Source organism: Mastomys coucha, unplaced genomic scaffold (assembly GCF_008632895.1).
Source record: "Mastomys coucha isolate ucsf_1 unplaced genomic scaffold, UCSF_Mcou_1 pScaffold22, whole genome shotgun sequence".
NCBI lineage: Eukaryota > Metazoa > Chordata > Mammalia > Rodentia > Muridae > Mastomys > Mastomys coucha.
In genome coordinates this window covers 147,708,544-147,722,898 of record NW_022196905.1, presented here as the reverse complement: position 1 = coordinate 147,722,898, position 14,355 = coordinate 147,708,544, and the positions used below count along the sequence as shown (strand labels likewise).

At 38.7% G+C, this 14,355-nt stretch overlaps 1 protein-coding gene and 1 pseudogene across 1 annotated transcript in view; one reads left to right on the top strand and one right to left on the bottom strand.

The window, feature by feature from the left end:
• LOC116068860 overlaps positions 1-9,078 on the top strand; it is a 50,856-nt pseudogene extending 41,778 nt beyond the window's left edge.
• LOC116068856 (zinc finger protein 431-like) overlaps positions 1-14,355 on the bottom strand; it is a 193,800-nt gene that overhangs the window by 96,420 nt on the left and 83,025 nt on the right. The window lies entirely within an intron of this gene.

Genomic DNA, 14,355 nt, shown 5'->3' with positions numbered 1-14,355 from the left:
AGTCTCACCTGGAGAGTATTACAGAGACAGGCTAAAGAGAGAACAAGCTGGACCTCGGTGAAGAAACAGCGAGCCAGAGAATGAGAGTGTGCCAGAAGATGAGAAAGGATGCTAGAGTTCATTTGAGGCTGAGCACAACAAGTCAGTCAGAAGTGAAAGAAACAGTTTGAATTGGTTAGCATGAAGAGGAGTTTGTGTCACAACAGCTGAGTTGACCAGCCAGCCAGAGTTCAGAATAAAAAGGAAGGGTGATTTTATTCAGCAGTTAAGTCTCAAATGCCCAAAACATTCTAGACCCAGATAAGATTGTAGAGAGACTAGGAGCTTCCAGGACGAGGTCTAGATTATCAGAAGGAAGTAAGCCTCCAAGACAATATTTTTACAGTCCTGTGTGATGGTCACAGTCTACAAAATCAGAATGAGAACTGTATGTGTCACAATCCTACTATCCGTGTTTTCACTATTTTGCTTTCCTTTTTTCATTATTGCTTCCCTTTTCTGCATTTTCATTTAAGCAATATTGAATTAATTTTTAATTGAAGATTCATTCTTTCTCATTCAATATATCCTGAGCACTGTTTTTCCTCCCTACACTCTTCCCAGATATGCCTCCCGCCCCCACTTTACTTATCCTACTCTCCCCAAGATCCAGCACCCCCTCAGACCGTTTGCTCTTCAAAAAGGAGCAGACCTCCAAGAGAGGACAGCCCAACAGGACAAAACAAGATGGAAAAAGGCAAGGTGAAAGCCTTCATATTGGACAAGGCAACCTAATAGGCAACCTAATTCTCAAGATGAAGCAAAAGAATTAGAGTCACACCTGCTCCACTGTTAGGAGTCCCCCCAAAACACCAAGCTGACCACCATAGCATATCAGCAGAGGACTTGCCACAGACCCATGCTGTCTCTATGCCTGCCATTTAAGTTTCTGTAAGGTTCCTAGATATCGAGTCAGTGTTAGTCATGAGTTCCCTCTCATGTCAAGGGTCTCAGGTTAAACTGAAGTAATAAAGTGAAAAACAAAGTTCTGGGAATATAGAAATAAAGGTAAAAACAAGAGATTTTAGAATGAAACAGTAAGCCAAAACTACCTATTGTAGAGACATTTGCTTGTATAAGAAAAACAAACTTTTTAAAGGTCAGGAGGACTGGGCTGAACTAAAAGCTGACCAGAACATAACTGGTAAGAACAAGATTAGATGCTGTACCCCTCGCTGTATTAGGGTCCAAGAACACCCTGACCTTACAAAATTTCCGGGACTTTCCAGCATGACCCATTCCAGGGGCCTTCCAGGTACAACAGTTAGGTAAGAGGGCAATGAAGCCAAAAACAGCCCCCATGAGCAAGCCAACCAATGCCTGAAGAGATCCTTTGATACTGCACCAATCAGAATAAGCCAGTTAGCCCTGTTGCCTCTGTAAATTATAAAAGATGTGTGCTTTCTGAGTTTATGGTTGCCTCTTCCCACCGGGATGAGCACCCCACATGCATTGGCCACACAAGTTGGATCAATAAACCTTGTTATTGCAGAGATCGATCGTTGTCAAGTTGTGATCTGTGGATAGCGCATTGGGTCTAAGACTCTCTCAGGGTCTCACAGAGTCTTACTAAACCAAACATTGGATGGCCACTAAAACAACTTTGTTACCATCATGTACTTGCTCATCTTGCAGGAAGGACCAATTGTAGGGGTGTGTGTGTAAGGGGTGGGGGTCCATGTTCCTCTTTCTGTAGCCTATAGAGTACCTTCTCTCCTGAAAGAGACTAGGACATAGGGATGAAGTCTCCAAGCCTGCACAGCTTGATTTCTGCATTCAGTGAGGTGTGTGGAATTTGTCCTCATTAATGGGGCCCTGCTCTCAGTTATACAGAGAGAGCAAAGTTTTGTCCTAGCATCAGCATGGATTGTTTAAGGATCTCCAAGGGACCATATTGGCCAACAGCTCAACCAAATGTAATCCATTTCCAACGTTGAAGCCCTGGCTGGCTACAAAGGATGGTCAGTTCAGACTCCATATCCTCTATTCTTGGAGTCTTCATTAGGGTCACCTTACAGCATCCAGGAAGTTGCTGTTGTACTGGGTTTTTACTCTAGCCCCAAAATGACCCCTAATTCCAGCTGTTTCTCCCTGCATTGTACTTTAACCCTGCATCCTGCAACTGACTGACCCTACCCGTTACCATCAAACCCCAGTCTACTAACAGAAACTACTCTATTTCTCCTTTAGAAGGAGATCTGTGCTTCCCTCTATAGCCAACCTCTTTATCTTGCCTCTGTGTTTTTGGGGAATACCTTGATTATTATTTATCTAAAAGGCAATATCTAGTTATAAGTGAGTGCATTGCCATGTTTGTCATTCTGGGTGTGGTGACTTAAGGTGGGTATTTTGTTATTGTTGTTGCATTCAATTGCCTGCAAATTCAGGATGTCTTTTTTTAAATGTCTGAGTGATGCTCCATTGACGGGCAGGCTCCCTGCTGGCAGTTCAAGGTGAGAGGGACAGAAAGAACCTGGTCCAGCCAAGCCTTTTTGGGCTGAGTGGGATGGTGAGTGTCAAGGCTCAGATCTCCTGCCTCCAGAGAATAACAGGAGAATAACCACCCCAAGCTGGGTGTCTGTCAAAGCAGGAACTCCGTTAATGCCAAAGCCAGGGCCAAATAGAGCCCAACATTCCATTGTATAAATGTACCACATTTTTTGTTTATCCATTCTTCAATTGAAGTACCTCTAGGTTGTTTCCAGTTTCTGGCTAGTATGAATTAATATGCTATGAACATAGTTGAGCAAATGTCCTTGTGGTAGCATAGAGCACCTTTTGGATACATTCCCAAGAGCAGTGTAGCTGGGTTTTGAGATAGATAGATTCTCAGTGTTCTGAGGAACCGTGATTCTGAGGAAATACTGACTTCCATAGTGGCTGTATTAGTCTGTACCCCATGAGCTGAGGAGAGGAGAGTTGTTCCCCTTTCTCCACATCCTTGCCAGCATGAGCTGTCAATTGTATTATTGATCTTAACCATTCTGACTTGTACAAGATAGATTCACAAAGTAGTCTTGATTTGCATTTCCCTGATGGGTAAGATGGTGATGTTTTCTTTAAGTATTTCTCAGCTTTTTGAGATTCCACTGTTGAGAATTCTTTGTTTATATCTATACCCCATTTTTTTTTCATTGAATTTCTTGCATTTGTAAGCCTAATTTCTTGAGGTCTTTATATATTTTGTATATTAGGCCTCTATAAGATGTGGATTTGTTTAAAAAATCTTTTCCCATTCCTTAGGCTGCCTCTATGTCCAATTGACGGGGTTTTTGCCACTTCTAATCTACTTTCTACTATTGGAAAAGAGGAGAAATAGTACACACGATGAGTATTGGCTTGTAATTTCTTAATTTTTTTTTGTATAGTCTTGTACTTCATGTTTAAAAGACTTATATGCCTTGTTGTGTTTTTGTCTCCTTTTATTTGTGGTGCTATCTATGTTGTGTGATCTCATTCCTCATGATCTAAACAAATTTCTGTTTCTATGGAAAATAATAGACCTTCACCTATTTTTTGTCTTCTGAAAATTTACTAAGAGTGTCTTGAGTTTTTGATAGTTTGGGAAACAGTTTAAGTTTCCTCTTCCTGATCCTGAAGGCTTGCCTCTCCTCATTTCTTTGCAGGTCTGTCTTCTGGTTGTTGAAATCTGCAGTTTTTGGGTTTTTGCTATTTAAGTGATTGATATGGTTAACACATTTGATTTGGGTTTTTAAAACTTTCTGATATATTATTGTCTCTTTGTCCTAATGAGCTTCAGTTGTCAACATTTTAGAGATGCTGTAGTCCTCTGAGGGAGCCTCACTTGAGGTCATGCCCTTATCAAAATGGCTGGATGTTGTGTCCCTGATAGATTGTGTTGTATGGTGACTGATGTGGGAAGGCTCTTCCACTGAGAGTGGCAAGACCTCTAGGCAAGTGGGCCTGGGCTGCATATGAGAACTAGCTGAGCATGAGACAGTGACCAAGCAAGAGGGGAAGGCAGGAAACAATGTTTGTCTATGGTTTTTGCCTTATTTTCTTGAAGCTTAAGTTTCTATCCTAAGCTTCCAAACTGATGGATTGTGATCTGGCATTCCATCAGTTGCTTGAACCTGTTCATTACCTGAGTTGCTTTTGGTTAGAGGATTTATTCAAAGCAGGAGAGTAGCAAGAACCAAGGAGGGAAAAAGTGATTTTGTTACTGGACAGAAACGGGAAATGTTCTCAGAACATTGACAGAAGTTGAAGTCATAGGATTTCAGTTAAAATTAGATGAAAACATTTTTCCATGAAAAAATTAGGTAGGGGTCACTTGTGTGGTAATTTGACCCAAAATCTTTCTTATTCTGCCCATGCTCTGTGAAATTGAGTAAGGCAGCATTAAAAAATAAGTGGATTTAATTCTTTTTTTTAAAGATTTATTTTATTTATTTTATGTGTATGAGTACACTGTAGCTGTACAGATGGCTGTGAGCCATCGTGTGTGGCTGCTCTTGAACTCAACCTCTGTTCTTGCTCTGGAATAATTTACTGCAGCTGTCTTCAGATACACCAGAAGAGGGTGTCAGATCTCATTATAGGTGGTTGTGAGCCACTATGTAGTTGCTGGGATCGGAACTCAGGACCTTCGGAAGACCAGTCAGTGCTCCTACCTGCTGAGCCATCTCGCTAGCCCTGGATGTAGTTCTTCAGTGAAATATTGAATCCACTGGAAGATTATTACTAGTAACTCATTCAGGACTAAAATGAAAAACAATAAGCAACAAGTTGGACTGAAATTAAAGTCTGTGGCTTGTAGAGAAAAACAGCACTGGGTAGTTTCAAATGACAGCCAAATGCTGAGACAGAGGCCTGGATTGAGGATTGAAAGCCTAAGAAGTTGTCCTAAAGGAACACACACTCCTGTTATGCCTTCAATGAATGGAAAGTGGGGTAGGCAAAGTGATTCCTAGTCCTTGGAAGGAACTTCATTACAAAACCTGGTACAACTGTGGTTCAAGAGTGGGAAAGTCCATCCTAATTTAGAATCCAAACTTGACAGGAGCATCCAAGTTCTGAAAATAAGAAAGATGTAAAATTTAAGGTCATGGATTCTTCCCCTGTGTTTTCACTTTAGTACTGTTCCAGCCATCGATGCTTGCCAGAGTCAGAGCCCCAGTGAGGGAGGGTACTATAAGAGTACATTGCATGAACCTGTGAAGATGAAGCGTGAGTTGCATTTTGAGACCACAAGATGTTGAGACACCTAACCTGTGAGACACCTGCCAAGGACAGCTGCATTCAGGGAGGACAAGTAACTAAACTGAGAGATGTATAAGAAGTTTCAGGGATAGAGCCATCTAGAATTTCTCTTGCAAGGCTATATCCTATTCAAAGAGCAAAGAAATGACAGAAGTGAACCTTATTACTTAGGTTCCTTCTAAGATGACTTGGTTATTACATTAGAACTTCTTGGTTCTGAAATCAGTGGGGAAAGCACCAGAATCATACAAATATATTAAGAATGAAGCATACATTTACAGTGATGCTGGTATCATGGTTTCTGTTTTACACATATATGGAATATTTTAGGATGAATTGACTTATGATGATGTGAATGTGAACTTCACTCGAGAAGAATGGGTGTTGCTGAGTCCTCCACAGAAGAATCTCTATAAAGACGTGATGCTGGAGACCTACTGGAACCTCAATGCTGTAGGTAAGACTATGAATTTTGTCTCACTTTTTAAAAAGGGGAAAAAGTGTTTCTTTATTATTGATTCTTTTCTGTAATGTCAATTGAGAATGAGGAAGAATGAGGTGGCTAAATAAGGTTTACTAAAGAAAGTAATTTAAATTTGCCTAATTTCCAATAATATATCATACATCTTCTGGTACTATATTTTAGGCTACAATTGGGAAGACCTTACTATTGAAGAACATTGTCCAAGTTCCAGAAGACATGGAAGGTAATTAATTTTATGTGCAAGTTGGTATGAATATGCCTCTGAAAAAATATTAATGTGTCCTGGAACTTTTAAAGAAAAGCAACAGTATTAAAAATAAGAAAAGCACCGCTTCAAGTATATTGATTATTAAATTCTCACAACTCCACATACCTCAGTTTCAGATGTCTGATTTGTGTTTTCAAGGCATTTCTTTAAAAGAGAAGACAAGGAAACAATGCCTTAACAGATATTACCATTTGAATCATAGACATGTTACGGCTACTCTGTAGAATTTCCAGTCTCTTCTCATAGCACTCACATATTGCCAAAGATATATATTAGGTGATAAGTATATATGTTTCTAATAAGCAAATATTCCATAGTAAAGCTGATTACTCATATGGTGTCTTTGCTAAGTTTAAGTGAGAAGGCAGTTTATGAGAGTCTAGAATGTTGTTAAGGAGTAAATTTCATTCCTATACCACATGTCTATGATGAACAAACAGCCAAAGTGCGTGAATGCAATGTGGAAGTCCTTCATTTGTTATTCTATTGTTAATAGGTATGTCTGGTGTCACAATGGATACAAGCCATGTGAGCATAGGGATATTAAAATGAGCAGTGTACCTCTCTTTCTCCAAGAAAAATTAAAATAAATGTGGCAGTCCACATTTGAGCAAATTTCTCAGTGTGATACAAGTCTATAATTAATTGGTTTTGCAACTTCAGTTGAGAATATATCCATAAACCCACACTGTAGAAAATCCCTATGAGTACTAGGATTGTGGAAATTCTTATCTGTTTGCCCTGGTTTTACTTGCCAATGTAGTATTGTAGTGTATTTCACAATATAGGAAAATCTGTGAATGTACTCTGTGGCAAAGCTATGAGATCTTCCATTTGTCTTCAAATTTGTACAAAATCTCATAAAGAAAAAGGATGCTACAAATTTGAACCATGTAGTAACCCTCTTATCATTACAGGTATGTAAAACAACTCATAATAAAGGGGAAACCATGAATGTAAGCAAAGTGATAAAAATCTTAAGATGTGATTTCTCTTCACAATTAGACCAAATTTAAAAATTAATTCCTCCAAATAGAAAGATTCATTGGTTTAGTGAATATGGTAAAGCATATGTGTCATTTACCTTTACAGGCATGAAATAAGTCGCACTGGAGCGAAATCCTTTGAAAATACTCAGTGTGGTAAAGCCTTTGCTTGTCACAGTTATCCTGGAAGGCATGTAAGAATTCGTACTGGAGAGAAACCCTCTGAACGTATTCCGTATGGGGATGTCTTTGTACATCACAGTAGTCTCCAAATGCATGAAGTAATACATACTGGAAAGAAACGCTACAAATGTAATCAATGTGATAAAGCCTATTCTCGATCCAGTACTCTTCGAGTACATGAAAGAATACATACTGGAGAGAAACCTTTTGAATGTGATCAGTGTGGTAAAGCCTTTGCACAGCAGTCTCATCTCAAAGTGCATATAGTAACACATACCTGTGAGAAACCCTATGAATGTAATTGCTGCGGTAAAGCCTTTGCACATCGTTGTCATCTCCAAGTACATAAAAGAATACATACTGGAGAGAAACCTTACAAATGTGTTCAATGTGGTAAAGCCTTTGGAGTTCAGAATGATCTTAAGAAACATCAAAGAATTCATACTGGAGAGAAACCCTACAAATGTAATCAGTGTGGCAAAGCCTTTGCATATCAATGCTCTTTACAAGCACATAAAAGAATACATACTGGAGAGAAACCCTATAAATGTAAGCAGTGTAGTAAATCCTTTTCTTCTCATGGTCAACTTCGAAAACATGAAAGAATTCATACTGGAGAGAAACCTTACAAATGTAATGAATGTGGTAAAGCCTTTGTATGTAATGCTAGTCTCCGAAACCATAAAGCAACACATCCTGGAGGGAATCCCTATGAATGTAAGCAATGTGGCAAAGGCTTTGCATATCAAAGTTCTTTACAAGCACATGAGAGAATACATACTGGAGAGAAACCCTATGAATGTAAGCAATGTAGTAAATCCTTTTCCTCTCACAGTCATCTTCGAAGTCATGAAAGAATTCATACTGGAGAAAAACCTTACAAATGTAATGAATGTGGTAAAGCCTTTGCACAGCAATCTTCTCTCAAAGTGCATAAAATAACACATACTGGAGAGAAACCTTACAAATGTAATGAATGTGGGAAAGCCTTTGTTTTTCAGAATAATCTTAAAAGACATGAAAGTATTCATACTGGAGTGAAACCTTATGAATGTAAGCAATGTAGTAAATCCTTTGTCTCTCATTATGAACTTCAAAAACATGAAAAACTTCATACTGGAGAGAAACCTTACAAATGTAATGAATGTGGTAAAGCGTTTGCACGACACTTTCACGTCAAAACGCATAAAATAACACATACTGGAGAGAAACCTTACAAATGTGATCAGTGTGGTAAAGTTTTTGGATATCAGAGTACTCTTCAAGTACATAAAAGAATACATACTGGAGAGAAGCCCTATGAATGTGATCAATGTGGGAAAGCCTTTGCAAATCCAAGTTATTTCCACATACATAAAAGAATACATACTGGAGAGAAACCTTACGAATGTGTTCAATGTGGTAAAGCCTTTGTAACTCAGAATGATCTTAAGAAACATGAAAGAATTCATACTGGATATAAACCTTCCTAATGTAGACAATAAAGTAAAGCCAATTTACCATCAAGTCACCTCCAACTGCATTTAAGAGCACATACTAAAGAGTAACCCTATGAGTATAACCAATGTTGTATAAAGCCTTTATAGTGATCTTGAAAGGTGTTGTGGTTTACATATACTTGGCCCATGGCGAGTGGCAGTATTAGGAAGTATGTTCTTTCTGGAGTAGATGTGGTGTTTGAGGAAGTATGTCACTGTGCTGGTAGACTCTGAGATACTAAGCTTATGCTCCTATGAGGGCTGAAGAGTTTTCTGGCCACCTTCTGATCAAGATGTAGAACTCTTGTCTCCTCTAGCACTATGTCTGCTTGGACACTGCTGTTCTTTATGCCTTGATGATAATAGACTGAACTTCTGAATCTGTACGCTACCTCCAATTAAATGTTCTTTATAAGAGTTGCCTTGGTCATGGTATCTTTTCACAGCAATAAAACCCAAATGAAGACAAACAACATCAAAGCTACCACACTGGTGAGAAACTGACAAGTACATAGTTCTGTGCATGGTTGACAACATAAATAACATGTTTTAAGTACCCTCTTCTTCCTTCTCTCCTACCATTTTTCCTCATCTATATTCTTTTACATCTCCTTTTCCTTCCCATTTCTTTTTCCCCCCATGAGGACAGTGATGTATTAAGATAGAATCTCATAAGAAAAAAAAAAACAACCTTTTTTGTAGTGCGTTTAAGCACGTTTACTAAGAGGGTTGTGGCTTTGAGTCCACTTGACGAATTAATCTTTCTGGGAGCCAGCGTGTTCCGTCCTCTTTCTGGGAAAATATATACTCGGACCCTCTGCCCCAGAATAAAGTGGGGTTAAGATAATGTGCGTTAATAAGTGGAGTGACACGCCATTCTATCACGGCATAAAAATTGAAAATGTGTGGATGCCAGTGGCAATCCATAGCAGACTGACTTTTAGCATCAGCCTGTGAAAAATTATATATATTTTAAAACAAGCCAAAAGCGAGGCATGCCTTAAAAGAGGCAAAAAATGAAATATGTTTTTGAAAACAAGCAAAAAACAAAATGTTTTTGAAGTGGGGTACATATTCCCCCTTCCTTTCAAAGTGCGAAATGCACATTGAGTAAATATTGTCTCTGAGAAATAACTTATCTCAGTAATATGGATAACATTAGATTGTTAACAAAACATTTCAAATGCCTGACTATAATAGTCAGTTTTATAATATGTTCCAATCTAGTTAGGAACACCAAACAGAAAATTAATGTAGGCAATGACTACATTTTTTGTTGTTTTCTAGTTAAGACAATTTTAACTAGAAAAATTGAAAAGGTGTCTATAGTTACATGTGCATTTTTTATTTTTTAAAATCAGAATTTTTTTTTTTAAAATACCAGATTATCATCTTAAGCTATTACTATTTTGATGATACAAAGAATCTTAACTTTAGTTGTATAAGCATGAACATGTAGTTTAGAGTAGTCTTGGATTGAAAAATCCTCCCACCTCTACCTCTTGAAGGCTGAGATTATAGGTGTGTATATCCTGCCCAGGTTTTTCAAGCAGGAATCCATGGATGTGGAACCCTGAGCTACAAATTAACTGTGTAGTCTTTGGGAAATTACTAATGTGATGACATTATTGAGGAGTAGACTCAGACAGTACAGTTGTGCCTCCACTCTTGCTACCTCCTAGAAGCCCACTACTATAGAGGTATGGAGTAAGTAAGCTTAGGCATTAGTTATAAAGCAGCCTGTTTTACATGAGACAATAATAGGCACCAAAAGGACCAAGAGGGACTAGAGCTTAAAGCACAGTAAAGGCATCCTGAAGCCAGAAAAGGACTCCAAGAGATGCTCTAACAGAGTCAATAATCCTTGGTTGCAAGGACCAACCCCAGTGTGTTAAGAGGTGTAAGAGAAGTTTCCAAGGTGTTTCCCCCTAGTTTCAGATGGTGTTTATTTCATTTAAACACTAGTGTTTATTTAAACCCAGAAACATATTGGATAGAGTTGAGATGAAAACCTTAAGAGTCACATGGCAGTGTTTGCAGAGCCCTGAACTTACTGACTGCAGAATAAAGAGGGGTTTGTGTTTTTCTGGAGGAGGAATGTCAATGAATCTGGGCTGGTAGAACAAGAGATACAAATGCTCAAAGAGGTCCAGGGAAATCTCCGGGCATGATATACTCCCAACACCCCTTCCCCTTTGTACTCTAACCCCTTGGTAGCCTGGATTCTTCCCCTCCCTGGTCCCATACAAGCCATTGGAGCCTTGCTTCTCTTTGCGTCCTGTGTCCTTCAGTTTCTAAAGCAGCAAATGAGTAGCATTGCAAAAATCACTACCAATCAGGTCTTGGTTCAGTATCAAGCTGTTCCCAACATAGAAGACAGTTATTCTGATGACACCTCTCCCTTATTAAAAGAAAAAGGCTGAGTTGTGGGGTAGTGAGCTGTGATAGTTAGCCTGGTCCCTGGTTGAGCTCAGGCTTAGAACCCAGTAGATCTGATGGGCTACTCTTCCTGCAAGAAATGGCAGGTGTTGGCCACGCCCCTTGGGCCCCTGGCACTTTTTGCAACTACACCCTCCCACAGTCCCCTACAGAGAGGTGTGTGGTCATCAGTCACATCTGAGCAGCACCAAGCCTTCCCACATGCAAATGTTTCCCCAAGCTCCCAGACTAAGCCAATGAGAATTACCTGCTGTCAGTCCCTGACCTACCCCAAAACTGTATATAAGAATCTTATCCGGAAGGATTAAAGGTGAAAACTACTCCATCATCCCAGAGCTTCTGTCATAAGAGCTAGAAGACTTGCGAAGAGGCCTGCTCTCCTGAAATGCCATCGGAAACTCCACTGCACTCCTCATTGGCTAGTTGGCCTACTTGGCCCAGCCCAACCTAACTCATATGACAATAACAAGGCCACACTGAGTGTCCTAATTTCTGGTCACATTTCTCCTTACCTTTTTCTAAAACTTGCCTGCTATCCTTCTTTGTCGTTTGTGGATTTCTCCTACCTAGTCAATAGCACAGAAACGATGAAGTTTGGAAAGTTCTGGGCTCTGGTCCTACCTCAAAGTACCAAGTACCAAAATACTAAACTAGCAATGAACTTCTGTTACTTTAATCTTTCACTGGTGTCAGAAAGCCAGGTTCCTGAATCAATCTCAATGTTTAGAAACTCTACCTTCCAAAGTGGAAGGTTTGAAGATAGGGACTCACTTCAGTTACTTATTTCACTGTCACACAGAACAGTAGAACCTGATGAAATACAGACAGCTCATGTACATGCACAACATGGTCCTGGTGTGTAGTTTGAAATAAAATTGTGTGATTGTTGTGCCTGCTTCTTGGTGTCTGTCAGACAGAGAGTTTTATTTGTTTGTCTGTCCTCCCGCCTTTTAAAAATTCTTTGCACCAATGCTGAACTGTTTTTGCAGAACAGATTTGTTCTTTCTGACAGTTTCTGTCTCTATTGTTGGTTAATTTAGTTATGTTTCCCTGTGTAATAGGTATACATGACTTTATTCATCACTTATTGTCACCAAGTCTTTATAATCAACTGCTTTTCCTCTTTCTTAGAAGCAGCTGAATTTATAGAATCATGTGTCTCTAGCTATTTGACACACTGAATAGAAGTGTGTTCTACTGTTTGTGATCTTAAGCTAATCTAAGATATACTATTAAGAATAATGTATGGCCTTTCCACTTGAGAGGTGATTCATGAGAATAAAAATCCTGTAAACATGCTAAAATTTAGAAAACAGACTTTATTTACGTAAATATGGTAACAATCCTACAGGATAATTTTAAGAAATCATTTTCTTCCATTTATATGTATAATTAAGATAGTCATGAGTTAAGGGTAATTTCCTCTGTTTTTAAAAGCAATGTATTTGATGTGTGAGGGGAGTTGCATCTGTGGGTCCTTGTCTTCTCTGTTGCATGCATAGAGCATCCCCCGGCTTGCACATGCTTTGCACTGCTCCAGTTCTAGCCAACTGACCCTCTCAAACTTAAGTGAAACAAATAGTGCATAACAAGTATAATAATTATGCCTTTCAGATAGATGAGGAGACTTCTTATATAATAACAGTATAATAAAGTACTGATAAAGACCTCTGTAGGATTTACAGTTGAGTGAAAGGGGCTAATATATTTTCTATGTAAATAACATCATAATCCAAATGTATCTTAGACATGTACCTAAGCCTCATATACCAAAAGGGCTGTGGTTCCCATAATTCAAAGATATCCATCATGTGACTTTAATAACAGTATATGATTTTAATGGAAAGTCTTACATTACTACCTGAGGGGCTCCTCTTGCTTTTCTGCTTTTGATGTTCTCATTTAAATACTTTAATTTTTAAGTATAAATTGTATTTACAAATTTCTATCTTCTTGAATTTATGGGCTTTTTCACAAGACAATGTACTCCTTACCTATCTGTGAGATTTGTCTTCTGAGGCCTCTGGGTACCTAAATTTTATATTACAAAATGAAATTATTCTTCACCATTCCCTGAAAAGTGCTGACCATTGTCCTGTCTCCTGCTGTTTCCATGCTAGTAAATAGCAGGTGGTGAGCTGCATTGAGGCACATGCATGGAAGGACTCCAGCCCTCTTTCAAAGCACTGACATGCCACTAAGTTCTGTCTGTAACTGTGTCTCTTTCTGGAGAGAACAGATTCATTTAATGAAGTTAGTATTCATACAATAGCTTTTTGCCTGTTTTATTGTGCTGTGTAAAACTAGTAAAGGTCACTATCTCATGGGACTTTATTATAATGTGACTCAGTGCAGATGGCCTACATGTATGCAGGATACTGTTGTGGAGTATAATCTGAAATACAATTTAGAATTTATTCTGCCTGCCAATTGTTGTCCCTTAATGTAGATGGTCTTGTTTGTTCTCTTCCCCTTTTAACATTTTAAAGTGATTTTCTCCTACCCTAAGCTTTGGTTTTCTTCTTTCCATTTCTGTCTCCATGGTCATCTAACTTACAGCTGTCTTTGTGGTCGTTTTCAGTGGCCTTTTCCCTCAATCATTTCCTCAAAGCTTACTGGTGTTTGTTTCTTTTAAAAGAAGCAGAATCATTTGTATAATTTATGATTTGTTAATGTCAATATACATTATACTATATAACTGTAAACATTCTGATATATAATATGAAGTAAAATTAAGCATTTTTTTCTCCTCTTTGATGGTGTTTAGTGATTTCAGTTCCCAACTTACGCTCGGCTACTAGCTATTTACTAACAGAAAACAGGGCTTAAATGTACTCTTATGGCTCAAAATATTTAAGTAGGATAAGGCAATTTCTTTTTTTTAAATTTGTTTATTTATTTATTTATTTTTATTAGATATTTTCTTTACTTACATGTAAATTTCTCCATTCCCAGTTTCCCCTCCAAAAAATAAAGAAACAAACAAAAACAACAAAAACAAACCCCTGTTGCTTCCCCCCTCCCGATACCCCCATACCTGCCACCCTACCCTCTCCCACTTATTGGCCCTGGCATTCCCCTACACTTGGGCAAAGAACTTTCACAGGGCCGAGCTCTTCTCCTCCTATTGATGATCAAATTGCAATCCTCTACTATACACTTGCTGCCAGAACAATCAGACCCGTCTATGTGCAGTCCTTGGTTGGTGGTTGAGACCCTGGGAGTTCTGAGGGTACTAGTTAGTTCATATTGTTG